Source organism: Cryptomeria japonica, chromosome 5, assembly GCF_030272615.1.
Source record: "Cryptomeria japonica chromosome 5, Sugi_1.0, whole genome shotgun sequence".
NCBI lineage: Eukaryota > Viridiplantae > Streptophyta > Pinopsida > Cupressales > Cupressaceae > Cryptomeria > Cryptomeria japonica.
The window spans coordinates 432,359,576-432,371,151 of NC_081409.1; positions in this window are offsets into that span (position 1 = coordinate 432,359,576).

Here is an 11,576-nt window from a genome sequence, read left to right on the forward strand (position 1 = left end):
TGGTTTCAGGACATGCGGTACCCCGTCTAAGACAGGACACAGTCTGGTTTCGAGTATACCACACCCCATGATAGTAGAGACAAGGACAAATAATTTTGCGGTTGATCGATATGACAATTGTGATCAGTTTGAATGTCTGGTTTGATTAAAAAAAAGTTCATCTGTTTATGCATGATTTCATTAAAGCGCAGTGTTGGATTGTGAGTCGTTGGATGTATACTCGGTGAGCTGTCTATGAGGGATTATCTATTTTTTTGTTTTGCTTTTTGATATTTTACAATTTTTTTATGTTCATTTTTTTCAGGACTTTATTTGATGTTTTAGGGATTTTTTCAGGACATTTTTCAATTTTTAGAGATTTTTTCAGGACATTATTTGATTTTTTATGAAATTTTTTTTCAGGACATTTTTCAATTTTTTTTGGATTATTTCAGGACATTTTGAAATTTTTTTGGATTTTGCCCCCAGTGTCTAGCAAGGAAAGGAATATGACAGGTGAATAAATAGGCTTGCTGAAATGTTGGTGGATAGAGGGAAGACAAAGGCCTTTTATCATGGAGACAATGCGGATGCAATTTTCAAGGGCTATTGCATGATGGGACAAAAGATTAGATATGACAATGTAAAGCAGTGAATATGGCATGAGGGACATGTCAAGAGGTTTTTGAAACCATGTTTAAATTTTGCGTCCTTATGTCAAATCAAGATCAAGGGACAGAAAGAGTGTATGGATAGTGATAAGATATGGATAGGATAAGCAAGACCAAGAATGGATAAGGGAAATGGACTGAAGGTCAGGATAGGATATGAGATAGTGGCAGAAAGTTGCAATAAGCTAGGGAATATGGATGAAAGGTTATAATAAGCAAATGGATAAAGACCAAAAGCTATGATGGACTAAAAGCCGCAAACAAGATGCATGATGCTCATGATGATCCTCAGCCTTGTCAAGATCAAAGGTGGAAAGAGGAAATGTACAAGAAGGACAATAGGATAATGGAGGGTAATGACAGGGGTTCGATAGGATAGTGAAAGGGAAATAGGATATGAAGGAGTATGAAATGGGTTCGATAGGATAATGGAACAATGAAGGACAAAAGGATATGATAGGATAAAACCTGCCCCCAAGTACGGTGTGCAAGAAGTTCATAGATTATGCATGATGCCTGTTTGCCAGGTTTTCATCACGGTACTTGCCCAAGGCACCTGTTTGCCAAGTTTTCACCAGTGGACGAATTATTTTTCTTTACCTTTTTTTCTTTTTTTTTTTTTTTTCGTATTTTGACTTTTTCAATAGAAGATGGACACATGATAGGGGATGGAAGAAGGACTCAAGCATCTTTTTTTTTTTGGATAGTAACCTTGAAATAAATGGACCATGACCTTTGAAAGTATGCTCAAAGACGTTGGTAGGATGAGAACATGGAAAATGAGATGAAACTAAGGCAAGGATTTATGCAAAAGATTGGACCAAAGGGATGGAAGGATGGAAAATGTGCATTGGATAATGGATAGGGTAGTGGAAGAATTGGGCTTGATTGGACGGAAATTTTGGCAAGATCAACATTGGCACACACCTTGAGGGGTGATGGATTGATGGAGGAAAGATGTATTATGGATATTGAGATTTTGATGAAGGAATAGCTATGGATTTTGGGACATAAGGGCCCAAAATGGATGAAGAAGGTGATGGAGAAATAGACTTGGAATGTTTGGATGGAGGAATAGCAATTTTAGATGCCAATTTTGATGTTTCTTTAGGCTTTTGTGCTTCAAGGAACCGCTTAGGGATCCACATGGTTTTTGATTTTTCATGCTTTTGTGGTTCCTTGGAGTGCATTGCTTGCACAAGGGATTTAGGAACCCATATATATTTTGACTTTGCTTTATTTTGCTCAGTGGGCCTTTGTGGCCTTTTGGATATATTTTTTTCTTTATAGTTCATATTGTTCTTTGTTTTGACATGTTGATTATATTGGACATGTTGATCCTTGAATACATGTGGATTGCTAGACTTATGACGTTTATACTTGGCATCCAAATTGCTTGGAGGAGGAAAGGAATGCATGGATGGAAATGAATGAAATGGACTTCTTTTGGATGGATGAAATTTAATCAAGGATGTGTGCCTTTGTTGACCTTGCATAGAGGACGAAGGAATATAAGGACCTAAGATGGATGGAAAGTATGATGGGGAAGGGATATGTTTTGATTTTGAAGGGATGTTGGATTTAGCAAGGGTACCCACGTCTTGAGGAATTTCACTGAGGCCATGACCCTTCATATTTTCTTTAACATGAAGGGATTCTTGCTTATAGAGATCTACTCCTTTTCCTTTATGAATATTTTGACTTGTAGGATACTCTTTTCTTTGGGAAGAAGACGTGAGTCCATTATGAGGTGGATATGATATGAGAGGAATAATGAGATCTTGAAGTGGATCAGATTGGACCAAAGTGGAAGAACCCATTATGCATGTCGAGGGTTCATGAACATCTTGCACTGACACGTTAGAATCATGAGGGGGATTAGGATCATGAGGGGGACTAGGATTATGTAGTGGACATGGTTCAATGATAGGATCTTCAAGAGATGGAATGGGAGAAATAATGGGATCATCAAAAGGAATGTGATCTTGGAGTGTATATGGAGCATTAAGACAAGGAGATGGAGGAAAAAAAGGATCTTGTGGAGGATTTAAAGGCATAATCTGATCTTGACAAGGAGGAAGATCATTGGAATCCTCTTTAAAGGTGCTTTTCTCTGGACTTTTAATGGGATCATCGGAAAGGATGGAAGGGATATCTTGATCTTTCTTAGGAAGTGGAATGTCAATGGGATTTGAAAGGACATTTTTTTCATGAAATGGAAGGGGATTGTTTGGGATTGGATGGACTGGGATATCTTGATCTTGCTTAGGAAGTGGAATGTCTATAGGACTTTGGATAGGATGGACAAGAATAGGGGAATCATTGTGAGTGTCTGGGAACATGGGGTCCTAGTCAACAATTGGATAGGATGATAAGGTTTCAAGATCTTGATCTTCTTCTATTTCAAGACACATTTCTTCATGCTCTAAATTATCTTGTTGACATGGGGTTGGACTTTGGATATGCATGGAGGATTTTGACAAAGAACCAATGTTTTGGCATGAAGGAAATGCACTTTGAACATTTGTGATGGATTCTAGCAAGGAATCAATGCTTGAACATGAGGAAGAGGGACTTCGAATGGGGTCCTCTAAAATAGGTGATGGCAATAAAGTGCATGGTGGCATTGGGTCTTGTATTTCTGAAACATGACAAGGATGTGCATCATGAATTGGATTATCGTGGCAATCAATTATGGATAGCCCTTGGGTAATTGCATCCTTGGGTGTATTGTTTGATGAGGACAATATGGAAGATTCTTGTGAAACTTCTAGAGGTGTAGGGATAGATGCCACTGGAGAGTCAATTTGTTTATGGGGGGATGAGGCATTGCTAGACATAATTGTATTATCTTGATCTTCCTCAAAGAACTCACTTGGTAGTTTCCTTAAGATCATTGCAATAAAGCCACCTTTCTTTCGAGGTTTTGACATAGTTGTATCTGGAATTTGAACTTGTTTGGCAAGGAGTTGGTTCTGATCTAATGTCATGTTTTGATTTCGAACTAGATGTTGATCAAATTGGTTTGACATGTTCAAAATTTGGCTTGGTGTGTGTTGCGACCTTTGTTTTTGAATGTTTGGTTGTGGTTGTTGACATTGATATGTTGATTAAACTTGTTCATATTCCACCATTGGTTGAATTATTTGTTGACATTGTATAGTTGGTTGGACATATTGTTGAAATTGGACCATTGGTTGTATTGGTTGTATATGTTGGACAATTGGTTGTGATGGTTGACAATGTGATTGATAGTAAACACCTTCTTGTTCTTGTTGTGGAGGCACATAATGTTGAAATTGATGTTGTCTCTTTTCTTGAAATTGTTTCATCATCTCTATTTGGGAGAGGAGAGCTGGTATGTCTGATCGTTCAAGAAGAGATCTTACATCAATTGGCTCAATCTTTTGATTTCGACCTGGAAATTTTTGAAACATTTTGGACACTTGTGATCTATTCTTCGCAATGTTTTTCACTTTTTGTTCCAAAATCTCATTTTCTTGAGCTAGTTTCTCCTCTAGTTTTTGTATTTGGACATTTACATCATCATGATAAGTTTGATCCAAGTTCTGAGACATGTAGAGATTGGATTGACATGATTGATTTCTCAATTGTGATGACATGGCTTCGTAAGAAGGTTGAGATCTCATTTCAACAAACATGTCACTATGCAATGCAACTAATGGGATTGACAAATGCAACCTAAAGGACGAAAATGCAACTTAATGTTTTTGGACTTTTTGAATTTTTGGAATGACAACTAGATGCAACTAAATGCAATGAAAATGCAATCTATGGCAAGAATGCAACCTATGTTTTTGGTTGTTTTTCAAGATTTGACAAACTTTCTGGAATGCAAATCTAAGAAAGAGACCCTTAGGAAACTGAAATGAAATCTAGACCTCAAAGGACAAAAGGACCAAGTGACAAAAGGACAAAATGACAATGTCTCCCCTATATGCTTGGATACTAAGCTAGGTTTGACCAAATCACATTGATGACAAAAAGACAAAAAGGTTTGATAAGGTCTAGACCTCCTAACAATGACTTAGGGTTTATCAAAGATTTGGATTACTCAAGTATGACAAAACCTAGTTTTGACACTATATGCAAAGGGACAATTACTATGCAAGGGACCCTAATATGATATGATAATGACCTAAGCTTTAATGAAGGGACCTAGGGTATGCGAAATGCAAATGTATGACAATGGTATTACTCTAATGCAAGAGGACACATGCAAATGGATGACCCTTATTGATATGCAAAGGAGTATGACTTAGGTGAAACCTTACCTTGGTAGTTGACAATGACTTTGCAAAATGCAAACCTAAGATGAACCTAAATCTAAGTGACATGCATGTTGAGACAAGATTTTGAACAATGTTTGACAACCATGTTTGAATATGTTTTGAACTTTGTTTAATGAAATGTTCTTGTGTTTAACCTTGTTTTGAATCAATTTGCCTTGTTCTTGAAATGAGATGCAATTCAACTTTTGACAAACAAAGAAGACAAGATATTTCAACTTAGACTCAAGACAATCATGCTCATTCCCACATTTCTTATGGTAGGCAAGGACATTAGGTACTTGAGAGGTAGACTTGTTATGGGATTCAAGGAGAATACATAGATGCTTGACCCCACGGGCTCCCCTCCACGGCACTCACTTCTCAGGGCAGCCAAGCATCAGTCCCCATGGAAATCTCCCCATGGCGAACTTAGTATCTCTTCCAAGTATCCGAAGCTGTCCTTCTCAAGCAACTAGAAGGGTTTTTGGCCTCTAAATACAAGGTGTTTAGTCAGGATTTCTGTTAAGCGTTACTCCTTGATGTCACGCAAGTGTGATTGAGACATTAAGCCCATCAAGATACCAAACAAATGTAGTCACGCAAGCATGATTTAGACCGTGAGGTCCTACTTAGATGTTGATATGAGAAAGAGTTCAAGGGTCATCACTTCCCAAGTAACTGCAATTCCCACGTAACCCTTCCTTCAAAGTTTTCGCCCATCAGGTATTTGTTTATAGTGAGTTAGAATGCCAAGGTATTCTATCCGTACTCACTTTGGGTCGTTCCCTTCTCACGATTATCACTTGCTTGCAAAAGCAAATGGTCAGGAAGGCAGGCCCTCTAAAGGTGACACACAATCAAAGACATGAGCATGGTATCGAAGATCTGGATTTTTGATCACCCTAAGAAGGATGAGAGCATACTCTCCTACTCCAATGTCACACTCAACAATCAAAGCAAAAACATGTTCATTCCAACCTATTTAGAAATCATACTATGTTCCTATAACATTAATGGCAAACACCAAGTTTAGTTGTTTCTCCAAGGCAACCTGCAAAACCCAAGTTAGAAGTTTGAGGTGTTTATTCTTTGACTATCGATTCTGCATAAAACATGTTATTAGTTTAATTTGTTGTCTTTGCCATGCATATGCCAAGATTCTACACAGATAATTAGTACCAAAAACCAAAAAGCAGAAAACAGAATGCAAAAACAAAACCAATTTTTAAGCAAAACACTGCCTTTTTACCTCTATTCTGGACTTTACACAGGCACAGAACTCATGACACAGGTGCAGAATGCATGACATAGGCACAAAATGTCTTCAACACAGGCGTAGGTTGCTTGACACGGGTGCAGGTTGTCTCACACAGGCGCAGAAGTCCCCAGAAAGCCCTGCACTACCCTGTTTTTGGGTTTTTGGCCTGCAAATCAACTCAAAAGCACTCAAAAACACAGTTAAAGGGTTAGATGGTTAGTGTTCACATCGGGTTCACCAATTAATGTGAAGTAGGAAATCAAAAATCATCACATGCATGTAAATCAAAACACTAATCTAGCTCAATCACGAAAACTAAAATGCAATGATCTATCCTAACACACTCAATAAAGACATGAAAATGAAACATTCAAAACTAAAGACTATGCAAACCAAATGTAGATCTGAATGCTTCCTTCATGTGGCTCCATTGTTCTTCTTTCTTCTCCAAATAACTTTGTTGTGGATCTCACCTACTAGTGCATGATCATGATATGAAAGCAAGTAGACAAGATGATTGCTCAAGAATACTCGAAGCGTGATTGATTAGAAAATCGATAATCTGATTATTATTCTCATTCTCATTAGGGGATTTGATTGAAGAAATTCATCCAATTTATAGACAAATTGGAGAAATGATCAAATTAGCATGATTCAATTCAAATGGAAATTGCAAATCAATATGATAAATTATGACAAATTATGACCGATTATGCACTTTCTATGCAAAATTGATTGATTGATAATTTATGACAAATTATGACAAACTTCTATGTCAAAAATTGATTGATTCTCAATTATGACAAATTATGACAAATTGACATGTCATTCCCATGAAATTAGGAGAGAAATAGGAGGAAATTGAAATTAAGAATCTAGAAAATTAGAAAATTAGAAAAAGAGGAATTAAGAAATTAGGAATTAAGAAATTGATGAAAGATTAGGAAATTAGGTAAATCAATTAATAATTTTTCATTTATTAATTAGTTCACAAAAAGAGGAATGATTAGCCAATTAAATGAACATTTAATTGTGACAAGAAGACTTAGGATAAATAAATAATTTATTAATCCTAAAGGGAGAAATGACAAACAAGGTTAAATGAACAAATCATAAAACCTTGGAAGATGAATTAGAAATGCAAGGATGACAATTAATTCTTGACAAAGGATAGTTGATATCGATTCGATCATGATTTTGAATTGATAAATGACCAGTGTTGATAAATGATTTGATTGAGATTGGTTGACAAAAATCAATGACAAATTGACCAAATTGACATGATTGAAAAGGACAAGGATCGATGACAAATCGATCGCAATATGACAAGATTGACAAGGACAAAGATCGACCAAAATCATGACTGAAGATTGTTGTCGACAAGACCTAATTCAAAAGTGATAAAAATGAGGAATGTCAAAGAAGGACTCGATGCTCGCAAATGATAAAGATCAAGTGCGCAACATAGAAGAAATGTTAATGTGACGCAAAAACCCTAAAATAAGGCAATGCGCAAATGTTAATGTATGACTCCGCAAGCGTTGACCATTTTTGGGTGTCTACAATATGAATTCAAACAATCATGAAATATGCAAAAAGAAATTAAACTAAGATGCAATACTCTCAAAAGGCAAGCACAATATCTTTAATGACTCTAGAGCAAAAACTGCATAATAACAATAAATCTCCAGGGTGTTTTGAATGAGAGATGAAGGTTGAATTTATAGAGAAACACAATAAAGATCAAGAAAAGCACAATTTAGGATAATTGAAATAATTGAGAAATCAGATTCAGTTAACCTTGAGATAGATTCCAATTATAGTTTAATTGAAATGCATTCGGAAAAAAAATTTGAGTTTGCATTAGAGATATAATTCAATTAATTCCATGCACTTGAGATAAAAATAGGTAATTCTTTGATTTATTCAAGAAAAGAGTCTTTTCAATGCAACTGAACTTCTTTTCTCAAAAGCTTTGAGTTCCAATTTTAGAGAATGATTACTTTGTTTGCCACCAACTTCTTGAAAACTGACTCAAGTGGTTCTCCCAATGGGGTGTACTTCCTTCATGACTTTAAAGTTGTTTGAGTATTCACTTGATTGTTTGTAGAACTTGATCCAGAAAAAATGATTTTTGGTCATACCATGTTGGCATCAACAACACCATCATTGACTGTGTTCTTGTTTTTATTCCAAAATCTTGGCTTGTCTTTTCCTTTAAAGTCATCTTTGTTTTGCTTGAATATCTTAATGACTCCTTGTTCAATTAGGACCTTCTCTGTTGCTAAGCCTTTTTCAATGATGTCCTTGAAGGTGGACAAACAAGCTTTCCTTAGGTCATAACCAATGTCTTTGTTAACATTTTGGGTGAACATCTCTACCATTTGTTTTTGTGGAATTTCACAAGAGCATCTGCTGGCTAGATTTCTCCATCTTTGTAAAAATGATGAAAAAGATTCTCCATCCTTTTGTTTGGTGTTGCACAAGGTAGTGACTGATATATCTGTTTCTATGTTGTATGAGAAATATTGGATAAATGCCTCTACTAGATCACCCCATGACTTAATTCTAGGTGGAAGCTGAGAGAACCATTCCATAGCTTGATCACCTAAGCTTTGTGGGAATAATCTCATCAAATATGTCTCTTCTGTTGCTACCTCAATGCAAGCTGTGAAAAATTGTCTTTTGTTTTCCTTAGGATCCCCTTTTCCTCTATACTTATCAAGCTTAGGCATCACAAAGTGTGTAGGAAACAGAGGCATTGGAATGCTCTTGTCAAATGGATAAGGACATGTGTCTCTCATTGTGTAAGTTGGCTTCGGTGTATTTATATCCTCCATTTTCTTTTGTAAATCCTTGATTTGCTGTTCCAAATTGTTCTTCGGTGGAGACCGACTTCTTGGACCATACCCCATGCCTGAACCACTGGGTGGAGGAGGAGCATGTTGCATATATGGATGATATTGATCATACACATGTTCATATGGAGGAGGTCTATAATGATGTTGCGTATAAGGACCACTTGGTATAGAGTCATGATGAGGAATGGAATATCTACTTTGTCCATGTATACCATACTCTGTAGGCATGTTGTAAGTTTGTTCTAGTGTGTTGCCCCCAAATTTGATGCGGGGTTTCCTTGTGTCCAAATTTTGAGCATGCCTTTGAATATCCAATTGCTTTGGTGGTTGATCCTTAGCATTGGTATGTGATTGAGCATATTTTTCTGCATAAGACCTCCATAATGGTCAGCGAAGGTGAGTATCATATGCTTGACCATGTGTGTAAGGGACCTCTGGTTTTTGAAACAAAGATGATGGTGATTCAGGCACCATATGTGGTCCTCTATTGCCTCCACTATTAGGCCTCCTTTGATCCATGTTGGAGTGAGGTTGTTGCAAAGGTTGATTTTCCATTATTTGAGACATGTCAAAATCATGAGGGATCTTGGTTCCACTTTGTGCCATCACTTGTAGAAAATACTGTCTATCTCTCCTCATTATTTCCTCAACCAATCGATTGAAATGAGGATTCATAATGGTGTCTTCCACTTCTGCTGAATGTATGGAGAAGTTGTCCATATTGTCATTGTGTGTATCATTTTTGTTTGTAGTGTCCATGTTCTCAACATTTGGAATGTTTCTATAGGCATCCATGTCAGGTAATGTAGTATGATCAAAATTAAAAAAGATATCATTGTCATACTCATAAGAACTCATGTTTGCAGATTCTTGAGCCTCTTTAGCTTCTCTCCTAGATTTTTGTAAATGGGTTTCAACCATGAACTAGGTCTTGACCAAGATGTGTGAGACTAGATGAAAATGGAAAGATATGAAAGACCAAGAGTTGGATGGAATGTAAATGAATATGAGGTTTACTTGCAATGTCCAAAGTGTAAGACCAAGTATGTATGTAGTAGAGTAGGTGTGGCTTCCAAAGAGATGATAGTTTCTCTTGATGAGGTAAGTTGACCTTGACTCTAAGTAAGACCAAATGAGACCCAAAGGTGATAGACCTTGATGAGGGACCACTTAGCAAAATGTTGTTGTATGTAGTGTGTTGACAAAGTATGATGAGGACAAGCAAGTGACCTTTTGACTCAAGCTTAGACAAATGTGAATGTAATGTAAGGTGTAAAGCAATGATGGACTTTGTGAGACCCAAAGATAGGCTGGATGCTAGATGAAAACCTAAGAGAGATAACCTAGGAAGCTCAATAAGTCTGAAACTGACTGTTCTTGTTTGCTGAATTATGAAATTTTTCAATCCTGAACACAGACGTGTCTGTATACTTCATAGACGTGCTTAAATGACACAGACGCTATTCTATCCAACACAGATGCACTTAAATGACACAGACATGGTTCTGTTAGACACAGACACGTTTCTAAGATGTTGCAATGTTGCTCAAAAGACATAGACACGTTTTTGCCCTTCACAGACGCGGTTATATGACACAGACGTGGTTCTGTCAGACACAGACACGTTTTTGCAAAATTTGTGCAATTTTTCCAATCTGTGAATTTTCTTATTGTGACCAAATCTGAATGTTTGACTGTTTTTCATGACAAGAGGACATAGTGTTGATGAGGACTCAAAATGTTTGCAAGTGTTTAGACTTCCCAAAATGACTCAAAGACAAGTGTGTTGTTTGATGTGAAATTGTTTTGCATACACTTGAAGACACAAAAGACACAATGTTTTAATGTTTGGTCTTGAATGTTTGAATGTTCAAAATAAGTCAAGCACAATTCTTATGGCTGGCCAAGACAATAGTTGTTGATCCCACATGGAGTTTCCCCTGAGGCCACCAAGGCTACGCTATTCAGAGCGGATACTTAGATGCTTGACCCCACTGGCTCCACCCTCGGCACTCACTTCTCGAGGTAGCCAAGCATCAGTCCCCATGAAAACTCCTTGTGGTGAACTTTGTATCTCTACTAAGAATCGTATGTGTGTGGGCTGCTACCAGAGGTCCGACCTCCTGCCCCAACAACTAGAAGGATTTTGGCTTCTAAAACAAAAAGGTGCTAGTAAGGACATCTGCTCGTGTAGCCATACATGCGGCACTTTCAGCTCTGTAAATATAGAAGGCTCCCAACCAGTAGGGGTTACACCCTACAAATGATCAAATAAATTGGATCAAACGGGTTTATGAGGAGACATAGTGTCGGTATGAACTAATCAGCACACGTTATCCATAGTTTTCACCATGGATACAGTTATTTATAGTGGTTTGGAAGAAGATGGCTTTTCTTTTGCTACCACTTGGGTCGTTCTCTCCTCACTAGTAGTCCTAATGACCACACAGAGAGATAGGCCCTCTAAAGATTAAACAAAAAGAGCCTATTGCTCAAGACACAAAAGACAATGATT